General features: G+C 36.2%; 1 pseudogene; it reads left to right on the top strand.

The window, feature by feature from the left end:
- Positions 1-11688: 11688 nt before the first annotated feature.
- On the top strand, positions 11689-12293 carry LOC141422342 (selenoprotein K-like; annotated as a pseudogene).
- The last annotated feature ends 675 nt before the right edge of the window (positions 12294-12968 follow it).

Genomic DNA, 12968 nt, shown 5'->3' on the forward strand with positions numbered 1-12968 from the left:
AAAATATCCCAACATCAATATTCCTATTGCATTACAGTAGTGTGAGGACATTTTCAGTGTGGCAAAAAATTGTGTTACTGGATATTCAGATTACCAGGTAAGGCTGAAAAAGGCAACAGTCTGACTTCTTGTGTCAGTTTTCATAATGTAAAAATTGTCCTTTGTGCAATCGATCTAATGGCATACTTTTGAATTTTTTAGCATTTTATTTGTGATTTCAGTGTTCAAGATGGCACCAAACTAGAGCAAAAGTGCTTTCTAGGATTTCTGAGTGCAAGAAGGCTATGGAAGTTCTTATGGAGGAAATATGTATGGCACAGTCTCCCTTGTGACTGCATGCTTCTGGCTGCTCCAGGAATGTACTTTAGCTGCCCCAATTTGAAAATCAGGGAAAACTCACACAGGTTCATTTTGGTCCTAGAAATTTATGAGAAACTTGAGAGAACTTGAATTAATTCAATCCTCTTTTAAAAAGACTGACATGAATATTATTTTCTCTACTTTATAGAGAAAGAAAATGAGATTTGAAATGATATGTTCAAAGTGATATTATTCTCAGTCTCTGGATAAAGACTATTCTGAATATAAAGAATAATTTCACTCCACAGTTTGCCTAGAACTAGACAAGACTTCAAATGTTAGAGGTGTGAGATGTGTGTTAGGTTCTGCGAGATCTTGGTAATCACCTTGTTCATCCTCTTGTTCCAATCAAGATTGTTTTTCTACATCTTTGCCAATATGGGCTTCCTATTATTACTTGAAAGAGTATATTGAGGAGAAACATCTTTTCTCAAAAGGAAATCCATTCCATTTTAAAATGACTTACTTTTTCATAAAGCTTTTTAAAAGTTAAGTGAAAAATGTTAATGTTAACTGTCCATCCCCATTTAACTTTTATAGTGAAAAAAAAACCTTGTTACACAATCACAAAGGGTGGAGAGGACACAGTGGAAAAAGAACAACACACTGTTGGTGGGAAAGTAATTTATCGCAGCCACTATGGATATCAGTATGACGGTTCCTCAAAAAACTTAAAATAGAACTATCGTGGTAGTTCTGTAGAACTAGAGTGCTATACCATTCTTTAGCATATACATGAAGGAAAGTAAGACAATACAAAATAGAGATACAATAAATACACATGTTTATCGCAGCACTATTCACAATAGCAAGTTATAGGCTCATCATAGGTGCCCATCAACAGATAAATTGATAAAGTAATTGTGTTATACACATACAATGGAGTAATATTCAGCCATAAAGAAGAAGGAAATTATTACATTTGCAAAGAAATGGATGAAACTGGAGATTATTGTATTAAGCAAAATAAGAAAGACAAAACCACATGTTTTCTCTCATATATAGAACACAGACTTAAAAATAAAAGGACATAAACATGAACTGGAGACTATTTGTGGGGAGAAAACCGGGGGGTGGGTGGAAAAGCGGGGGGAGGACGTGATCAAAGTACATTGTATGCATATATGAAAATATCATCATGAAGCCTCCTCCCTTTGTATAATAAATAAATGATAATAAAAATAAAAAAGAACCTTGTTTTTTCTTATCATCTGACAATTCTTTACATGTGGTAGAAGCTTCCAAATGTTTCCCTGTTTCATTTTCTGATGATATTAATCATCTGATTATAGACATATTTTCAAAATTAAAAGTTTGATAAATTTGAAAATATAGTTGTGAAAAATCTTAAAGGTTGTAACTACCACTGGATCAATATTTGGCTTCAATAGTAAGCCAGAAAATTCATCAAAATATTTCATTAGTGGCAATGAATTCTAAAACATTATTTTCATTACCCTTGTAAAAATTAACACATACTATAAGGTTTATACATGAATTGAAGTTTGAGACTATAAGGACCATTAAAGTATTTGACAGCACAATAACAGAAAGGGACAAGGAAGGAAGAAGGAGGGAGGGAAGAATGAAGGGAGGAAAGGAAAGAAGGAAGGAAGAGAACGAGGAAGAGTGGACGTTAGAGACCCTTCAAAATTCCCTCATTAGAACACATATCACGATGAATTCTATCTGTTCCATATGGGAACCAGGAACAAAAACTAAAAGTCTTGGATTCAAGTTTCATCTCTACCACTTTATGAACTTGTCATAGCTCTGTTTTCTGTAGAGTGGACATAGTATTCACAACTTTCTGCACAAGGTAGCAAAAACAATTGAGGTAATGTATGTGAAAATGCTTTGTAAATCACAAGTGATATGAAAATATGAGATGTTACCATCTTATGAGTTCCAATCCTCCAAATTACTGGTGACTCTAAGATAAAACCATAATCAGTGAAGGAAAACAGCCTGGTTTTTATTCTCCACTGAGTTCTAACAATAGTCAGTTACTGTTCTTCTGTTATTCCAATTTTGAGAGAGCAGAGAAACCTGCAATTCATTGGAGCTTAAATGCATATGGGCACAGAGTCTTATTTTCAGAAAATAAGCCTTATGTTGCATGCGTGATTTATCTCAGAGATAAATTCATTTCAGTAAACTGCAAATTCTAAAGGGTAGTTTCATGCAACTGCATCTTTGGTCTTCACCACAACCCCATTAAAAGCAAGTACCAATGTTTTTGTTTGGCAAACAAAGTAAAAAGATGATTGAGATGCCTAATGTTACATTCTCATAAAAATAGTTAAAACTGAAGAATTCTGAATTCTGGTGAAGTGTTCTTTGCAGTATTTTTCACAACAGTACTTATAATTATGAAGTGTTGGATGCAACTCTATGTTCAAAATAGGGATTAGGTAAGTCATAGTGCATCAGCAACACAGAATATTGCATAGCCACCCAAAAGGAAAACAAAGAATGACATAGTCAATTGCAAGCTAGGTACACACTTACAGACCTTATGCTAATTGTGATTATTCCTTTAGAAAACCAGCTGCAGGTCAAAAAGAAAGTGAGATTTTGAAAAGGCTACTATAATGTTTGTACTTTCTTTTCCATTGCTCAGTATTATTAGAACAGCTTTGGTGTTTATACTTATAAGTTTTCAATTAGATGTTTTTCAAAAATGTCTATTCTTGGCTCACTTTAAATTTTAGCAAACCATCTACCTATTCCACCTGTGCTTTGACATTTAGAGAAAAAAACAGTTTGCAGCAGAATCCTTGCAGAAAATATTTCTTCAAGACAGCATAGTTCCTTGTAGAATGATATGAAATTAGTCTTCTGAGAAAATGTATGTGAAAAGATAATATTAGAGGAGAAATGTTCTTTTTATGGTTAATCAAGTTGTTTCAGTAGCTGAATTAATGCACGTTTCACTGAAGAAATCTAAGATCTTATTCTTAAACATCTATTATTTGATTTCCAAAGAGATTGTTCTTAATGGATTTTTATTTTCCTTAGAAAGGTTATTCTATTCACAACTGGATATATTTCTGAATATGTCTAATTAAGAGATCTCTCTCCTTGGCACCTTTGTCATCCTTCCACTCCGAATGCACATTTGCCCACCTCATAATTCACAGTCGACAGTATAAATAACTATTAACTTTAAAATGGGGTTGACTGGTATAATATATTTCCAGATTAGAAAAAGGCTTTTGAGTGAGTGGGTAGGATTTCTCTCTGCATTCTATATTTGAAATGTTCATTTCATTGTATTTCCTTGGCTTTTAAAACATTTACTTGGGAGAGTGATAAGCAAAAGCAGGAAGGAAGCAGGCATAGACAGCATCAATGTCCTTGAAATAGGTAGTAGTTGATTTTGCAGCTCACATAATAATGGTCAGCAGAGAACTCTCTGGGTATTGAATTAAAATAAGAAAAATGAAGCCAGTCCTTTTAAAATCTCTGAATATAAACTGTTCGCCCAATTAAGAAAGTGCACTCACTTTCAGTCAACGACGTAGGAAGGGACAGATAATTGCGGCTGTCTATGTCAACCTTGTAAAGAGCTTTCCAAAATCATTAAGCATTCAGAAATTTTATTTGGCCTTCAAAATTTTGAACTGCATTCACATTTATTAAAACCACTCCCTGGCCATTTTCACCCACTTTTAGAACCCTCCATATCATTAAGTTAATGCCTGGCAACCATTTTCTGCAACAGATAATGATATTTTTTTTTCTCACCAACATAAATTTCCATCAAAACCAAAATGAAGGACACTAGAAAGCTGTACCAGAGAATGGTAAATTTCCCTCAGGACTGTATCAAGATGACGTTACAATAACTATCCTTTTCATTTATTTTTTTCATCTTGTACTACATATGCCATGTAACTGATTTTATACAGGTTTTCACAGAGATGATTTGCTTTGGTGTCATATAGATAGAGTACACATTTAATATCAAAATTTTAAAGTTGTGTTTCACCACTGCTCTGCTTTGTCCCTACAATTTGGAGTTTATTTTTCATGGTTAAGTCACATAGAGAATACACTAGGAAGAAGTCATAAATAAAAAATCACTTCCCATATTCCTGATGTGTTCTTTTCTCCCCACCCTGATAGGCCACACTGACTGGAGAGTTTCTGCAGCGGTAGCATTTGTTAGGAGGGTCAGTTGCTCTTTATTTCATATTTGTTATGCTGCAGGGATTCTCATCATGGGAGTTGCATGTATTTTCTTCTTCTGGCAATATTACTATACTGAAGCTGACAAACATCTCTGGTTAAAGTCAGGAGTTGCAGACTCTAATTCAATGTCAGTTGTTTTTCTGAAATATACTTCCCTCCTAGTACCAATAGCCTCATTTGTATTTCCCACATCAATTTGGCAATTAAACTGAGCCAGAAAACACTAGAATTCCTCTTACTGCAAATTACAAACTTTAAAAACAACCAGGACACATCCCAGTGGCCTCCAAAATGCCCAGGGTTCAGCTGTCACTGAACAGTTAGGCAGTTGCCAAGCTCACTCCTGCTGGGTCTGGCTGACTCCTGTGGGTATCACTTTGAGTACAAGCATTTAAAATTTACTCTGTACTGCCCAGTATTGGCCATTGCTGGAAACGCTTTTCATACAAAAGAATGGAACCCACTAGAATAATGGAACTTTTTCTTCTCCTTCCAAACTGGAAATGAAATCTGAAAGAAGCTTGATTTGTCATTTTTCAAAGAGATTTTGAAAACAGACATTTTAAGACTTCTTAGCAACTCATTTAGTCAGAGGCAAAGTCAAACTTCTGGCAGGTGTTACTCAGAGATGGAGTCAAGGTCCATTCCAGAAAAGCATCTTGGGTAACTGCTGAGATGATGGTGGTAATAATGGGAGTGATGTTGATGATGATGGCTGATGTTGTATTCTTTTCTGTAGGGCAGTGGTTAAATAAAGAGAGCAGTTCTACTTAAGATATGATAATAATTCCCTCTATATATGATTTCCAGAGGGAACCAAAACATTACATTGTTTGATTTTTTGAAAGAAAGTCTATATTCAGATAGAAAACTTTCATTAGTAAAGTGGTAGCAGTGTTAACATCTTGCAAAATAACTTTTAGATCTGATACCAGACAGAAGGCAAGTCCACACCACACAATAATAAAAATGACTGGCATGTTTCCATGATGATAAAGAAAAGGACTTTTGGATGTTTTTGTAGGAAATTCCATTGAGTAAATTTCCACTTGAAATGCAGTTCAATATGGCAGATCTATACAGTTATTCTACAGAGTAATGAAGTGTCAAAAGATTTAAGCAAATAAATCTCACCTTTCCTCCAAATAGAAACATTCACTTTAAAGAATCTTACTTATCTGCATGGAGATCACAAAAAATATAATTTCTCAGTCTCATTTCATCTTCTTTAGAGAGCATAGCAATATTTATTGGTGAATTTTGTCTGGTGTTCATTGACACTTCCTGGGCCAAGCAGATTTTAGAAAATATTCTTTAAAGAGATCTGAGGGCCAGTCTCAGTTGTCTGGGCTTACAACCAAGTATAGTTTTGCATCTTCACCCAGCCCACTCCTGCATAACCAGGAGCTGCCAAAATGATGTTCCCTACCTGCAGGATAGATGTCACACTGAAGATCATCGGCAGCCTTGTTCCTTAGAGATCAGCTGTTGAGGAGGTTATTTCTGGTACCAGCATGGAACAGGATGCAGACAGTGCCAAAGATGATTAAAGAAAGGAAGTGCCAAGAGAAACAGTACACAACAGCTGGAAAATGTGGGAGAGATTTTTAAGCATGGTATACAAGTGTTTTGAGAAGGTGACTTAATAAAAACCCATAGCTGCATTTTGAACCTTTGAAAGAATGAAGGAATAAAAGCTATGGCAACTATTGAAACTGCCTTTTAAGAGTTATGTCTAAAAAGACCATCAGAAGATACAAGACATTTGAAGAAAAGTGTTTTGGGAGTAATGTTTTACTACTTCAAGTTCTCCTACAACTTTAAGCCCAAAGTTTTCACACTGTTGTGGGAGAACCCAAGTTGTCTGCCCCAGCAGGAAAGATGCCAGCTGTTTTTAAGAGTATCAGAGCAGCAGGCAGCCTAGAACTTCAGTGAAAGGGGTGGGTAAAGAGCCACATGGTGCACACACATACATGCAGGAAATGGGAAATGCAATGTGGCCTTGTGTGTATAGCCCCCAAGTTGTCAGCAAAGTCAGAATCTCAGTGCATCTGTTGACCGCAGCCTGTGGCCAGCAACTCTACAGAACCATGGAAAACACACACACACACACACACACACACACACACAAAACCTTACAATACTCTAATACAACCTGGGTCATCATTGATTGATTGATTGGCTCATTCATTCATTCATTCATTGATCCTTTCTCTAGCTAAGCAAATGGTCTCAACATTTTCCAAATGTGAGATGCTTTCACAGCTATTTTGTTGCCTGACTGTGGCTTTTTTTGTTACTTTAAATGGACCAGCAAATTATACTGACAGTAAACACCAAAGACCAGCTATAGCCAAAGGGAAACACCCCAGGACAGGTGGATTTCACAGCATGGTTGAGTGTAATCTCATTTTCCAACCCACGGATACAAACATTAGAAGTTTGTGAACAAAATCCCATCTAGTTGAATGGTTCTATCCTATTGCAGGAATGTCAAATATCATTGTCTGTTAATATTTCTCTCTACCTGGAGATAAAAAGACCTCTCATATTTCTAAGTTGTCTAATACTTCTTCAGTGGAAAGTGTGAACATAAACCTTGTGCTATTGACATACCCACCTGGTTGGCAGTCTATTTGGAGTCCATAAACAGAGTTCTTGTTACTTGAGTTATGATTCCAAAGCCTAAAAATATTTTTTAATTCAAACAACAGCATTCATTCTCCCACAATCTGGAGGCCTGAAGTTCAACCTCAAGGTCTAAACCAGGTCATGTTACTCTGAAGTTTCTAGAGATAGCTCCTTTTCACTTCTTCCATGCTTTTGTTGTACTTAGAACCCCCGGCATGCCTGGGCTTACAGCTGAATCACTTCAATCTCTGCCTGTATCTTCAACTGGCTTTCTTCCCTCTGTGCTTGTGTCCCAGCCTATATTCAAACCTCCCTCTTCTTTTTTTTTGACTTTTTTTTATTGTTTTATTATTCATATGTGCATACAATGCTTGGGTCATTTCTCCCCCCTGCCCCTACCCCCTCCCTTATGACCCACTCCACCCCTCCCTCTCCCCCCCACCCCTCAATACTGGGCAGAAACTATTTTGCCCTTATCTCTAATTTTGTTGAAGGGAGAGTATAAGCAATAATAGGAAGGAACAAGGGTTTTTGCTAGTTGAGATAAGGATAGCTATACAGGGAATTGACTCACATTAATTTTCTGAGATTCCACCTCACCCCTGTTAGAATAGCCATCATTAGCAACACCACCACCAACAGGTGTTGGCGAGGATGCGGGGAAAAAGGAACCCTCTTACACTGTTGGTGGGAATGTAAACTAGTACAACCACTCTGGAAAAAAATTTGGAGGCTATTTAAAAAGCTAGACATTGATCTACCATTTGATGCAGCAATATCACTCTTGGGGATATACCCAAAAGACTGTGGCACAGGTTACTGAAGAGGCACCTGCACATAACTCAAGTAACAAGAACTCTGTTTATGGACTCCAAATAGACTGCCAACCAGGTGGGTATGTCAATAGCACAAGGTTTATGTTCACACTTTCCACTGAAGAAGTATTAGACAACTTAGAAATATGAGAGGTCTTTTTATCTCCAGGTAGAGAGAAATATTAATAGACAATGATATTTGACATTCCTGCAATAGGATAGAACCGTTCAACTAGATGGGATTTTGTTCACAAACTTCTAATGTTTATTGCAGCACTATTCACAATAGCCAAGTTATGGATCAAGAAAATGTGGTATCTATACCCAATGGAATTTTATGCAGCCATGAAGAAAATGAAATGTTATCATTCACTGGTAAATGGATGGAATTGGAGAACATCATTCTGAGTGAGGTGAGCCTGGCCCAAAAGACCAAAAATCATATGTTCTCCCTCATATGCGGACATTAGATCAAGGGCAAACACAACAAGGGGACTGGACATTGAGCACATGATAAAAGCGAGAGCACACAAGGGAGGGGTGAGGATAGGTAAGACACCTAAAAAATTAGCTAGCGTTTGTTGCCCTTAACACAGAGAAACTAAAGCAGATAACTTAAAAGCAACTCAGGCCAATAGGAAAAGGGGACCAGGAATTAGAGAAAAGGTTAGATCAAAAAGAATTAACCGAGAAGGTAACACACACACAAACCTCCCTCTTCTTAAACTGGTCATTAGATATAGGCCCATGCTAATCCAATACCACTCATCTTAACTTTATAACATTGCAAGTATCTTCTTTCCAAATAAGGTCAGGTGACTGACCTTGTGTGTTACCTGTTTGCAAAGATGCCTGAGTCAGGTAGACAGTAAAAGTGCAAGTATCCTCAACCAGAATACAATAACTCAATGTGAATAAGCAAGAGAAGGAAACCCAAGACTTGGTTCTGTGACCCAGGTTACATCCACTGAGCAACAAACTGCTCACCATGTTTTCAATATTAACAATAGCAACAACTTTTCTTCTGTGTTTGTAGTGAGCCAGGTTGCTGTTTTTCCAGAGGCTTGAAACATCTTGCACTTGCATGTCAAAAGTGCTCCTTGTTACATTTTTCTATAACCAAAACACTCGGGATAATCAGATGTGGAAATATCATCTACTGTGTAGTTTGAATTCTGGAAAATTACTGCTTCAGGCTCTCCCTGGTTTTTGTATACTCGTTTTTCATTAAAAGAGATAGCAGCTATCCTATGCAAACAGCTATAGATAAGAGACTTTTCCTTCATTGTTTCTGATCACAGGCATTTTTCAATTCCTGGAAACCAAAGGACAATACAAGGCAGCAATAAAGAGGACAAATAGAGATGTATTGGGCAATTCTGTGCTATTTCATTTTCTTTAGTCATTGAGGTGGCAAAGAAAGGTGTCCAGGGGTGGTCTGTCTCTAAAAGAAGGAAAGATGGCCTGTGAAAATAATGTATGGGAATGAAAGCCTATCCCTACATTTGTTCCCTTGTGTGAATAGGACTATTTATATGCAATAAAAGGCAATTTTAGCCATTGACTCATCTTCAGTACTACATCTAATATAATTTCTGCCTACTCAAGGGAAGAAAGATCAGGACATTTTATGACATGAATCTAAGCAGAGATTTTACTTAGTACTTCAACTCACCAAAATTCAAAGATTCAAGTGTCCCAGTTCTATCAACACATGTTCTATATGCCATGTTCCTCAAATAGAATGAGACTGAGCATCCTGGAGTTTAAAAATTGAACTTTCAAGCTTGGGCATTCAATGTCATCTTAGTTCTTAAAGTTAGCCTTAACCTGAAACAGCCAAGTCACCTCCAAATTCTTGTTGATAGAAAAAATAAATAATAATATCAATAGAATGGAAAATTTCAATGTGGCAATTTGAATTTAAAGGCAAAGAAAACTGTTTTCCCTTTGAAGATACAAAGAATCATAAACAAAGTTTAAACTAAGTTTAAATATCTTGCAGTAAAATTGTTGCTTACATATACTGATATATACTGCCTATAAAGTTAGTCATGTGTTATTATGCAAAATACTGTGTTCTTTCTCAGAAGATTTTGGTAAGTTTGATCAAGAACATTAAATGTGAAAATAAGGAAAAAGGATTTAACATTGTTAGAAAGTAATTAAAAATATATTTCACCATATGTTCCTCTGTCGTTAGTTCACTTTAGCAAAACAAATTCCTAAAGCATTTATTATCTCCCATCATTTTTTAAAGAGGCCTAATGTTCACACATGCTATTAAAGCAGTACAGATAAAATGAATCAGCTTTGAAAAGAATGACAGGAAATTCATTTGTCTGGATTCAAACAAATTACAGGAAATGAGTCAATGTGAATGTCCTTTTGCCTTTTATAAGAAAATTGTTGGAAAGATTCATCTCCACACAGGGATTACTTAGACTGTGCTGATTTAAGGTCATTGTTAAAGACTAAATGTGTTGCTCCAAAATTCAAGAGCCCTAATCCTCAATACTAGGTATTTGGAGATGCGGCCTTTGGGAGATGATTAGAGTTAGATGAGATCGTGAGGGTGAGAACATCATGATGGGATGAGTGTCCTTAGAAGAAGTGGAGGACACCAGAGCTCTTTTTCTTGGTCATGTGAGGATACAGTCAGAGGTCCACACTCTGCCACGAAGAAGATCCTCCTCACCAAGAACCCACCTGACCATGTTACTGACTTGATATCAGATGCTCAGCCTCCAGAACTATGAGAAATAAATATTTGTTTCTTAAGACACCAAGCCTGTGGTAATTTGTTACAGCAACCCAAGCTAAGACAGTCATCTTAGAAGGCAACACAATCTGTTTTACTCCTTTAATGATGTGAAACTTTAAAGTTGTCTGTTTAGTTAAAAGCAGTAAATCAAGAACATAGCATTCACTTAAACTATTGTACTGTGCCTCTAAAGAGATGTTCATTTTAAGAATTTATTCAATAGGATTTATGAATTTCTAGAAAATATTCAGAAGAAGCATTTTTCTTAATGTCACAATAAAACTTTCTCACTGACAGGATATAATGTTTGCAAAATAAAATAATAAAGGAAAATATGAAGAGTAATTATTTTGCAAATAAAAATGTAATACAAAACATTTTAATGGAAATAACATCTTCCATATTGTAACAATCAATACTCCATTTTCAAGGAGAGAGCCTGTTCCCTGCTCCCACGTTGGACTTTTGGCTTTCACCCTTCTGTGGCTATCATAAGGCTCTTGTACAATTTCCCTGACTTAGGTTCCAAGAAGGAGTTCAAATTCTGATCCTCCATGTATTTTGAGCATGTATTAAGTAGTCAGGTCAATAAATATAACACGAAAGTGGGAAGTTTTCTTGTGGAAATGTGGGGAGTATGACTACATCCCTCAAGAAGTACTCACAAATAATGAATTAGAGATTTAAAACTCATTAATTAATAAAATCATGATATACACTAATGCTATTTTGTATATAAAATACTTAAGTAAACTGAGTGTAGTGAGTTACATCTATATTCCTTGTCACTGTTTTCCTTTATTGTTGGTGTCATTTGTTTGGTTTGGTTTTTGATTGTTTTACTTGCTTGTTTGTTGTTTGTTTGTTTAAAAAGGATCTGGTGAAAAAGGGTGGGGCACTACAGGAGGAACAGATTCAGAGGAGGGGCTGGGCTTCTCTGTGGCTGAGAAGCAGGGAACCCAAGGCAAAGATGGTTTACATCTCGAACGGACAAGTGCTGGACAGTCGGAGTCAGTCCCCATGGAGATTATCTTTAATAACAGATTTCTTCTGGGGAATAGCCAAGTTTGTGGTTTTGTTGCCACCAGGAAACCCTCCCCAAAGAATGTGTCGAATCAATCATCTTCATGGTCCCAGTCCTCCTCCAATGGCTGGTGGATGAGGAAGGTAAACGTCTGCTCTAAGAAGCAGACAACTAACCGTGCACATTCATAGTAGGAAACCATCAAGAAATGGAAGGCTGACCATGTTGGACAAGAAGATGAATGTGTACATGTAAACAGGAATTGCTCTGTGTCCTCACAGATCAATAAGGTCATGCTGGGAAGTCCCCCTATGGGGGTCTGGCTTGACTGACATGCAGTTCTATAAATGCAAATGTTCCTCTCATCTGTTTTGTACAGTTTATTAAAGTATTAATATAGTTTTAATAAGTAAATATTTTTAGGTTGTAAAACTTGACTCATCTTTATATAATAAATCTCAAACTCTGAACCTGAAGAAAATAAAAACCGCACTGTATTGTACTAAAAAATAAAAAATAAAAATAAATAAAAATAAAAAGGATCTGGCTATGTGGCCCAGACTAGCCCTGAACTTACAATCCTCCTGCCTCAGCCTCCCAAATGTACAACCATGCCCAACCCCATGGGAAAGGTTTTTGTTTTTTTATTTTGTGAATGTTTTGTAATACACAAACCCATGAGAAAAAACTGGATGAACTGATGGGTGGATGATAGATATTGATGAGTGAATGGAAAAACAATTACATTTACTTTAAAGGACATAATTTTATGAAATTATTTATTTATTTATCTATAAAGTGCTTTATTTTTTTCTTTTATCACTTTTATATTTACTTACATGTGTATACATTGCTTGTGCCACCTCCCCCCTACAGCCCCATGCTCTCAACCCCCCACTTAAGAAAGAAAATGCTTGTCATATATTTTTACATAAAAAGAAAATATAATCACAAATGATGATGTCCTTCCTGGATATCAAATCATTAGTAATAAACCTTAATTATCTGTATAGCTAGCAGTGCCACCATTCACCCAATTGCTCTGACATACAACCCTTTCTCTCAAACTCAACATCAGTAACATGGATTGGAATAAAACTGGAAAAAAGAAATAAATAAAGACAGACTGGCTCTACTTCCAAAATATACCTGAAGTCTGACTCATTCTCACCATTTC

This window comes from Castor canadensis, chromosome 4 (genome assembly GCF_047511655.1).
Source record: "Castor canadensis chromosome 4, mCasCan1.hap1v2, whole genome shotgun sequence".
Lineage (NCBI taxonomy): Eukaryota > Metazoa > Chordata > Mammalia > Rodentia > Castoridae > Castor > Castor canadensis.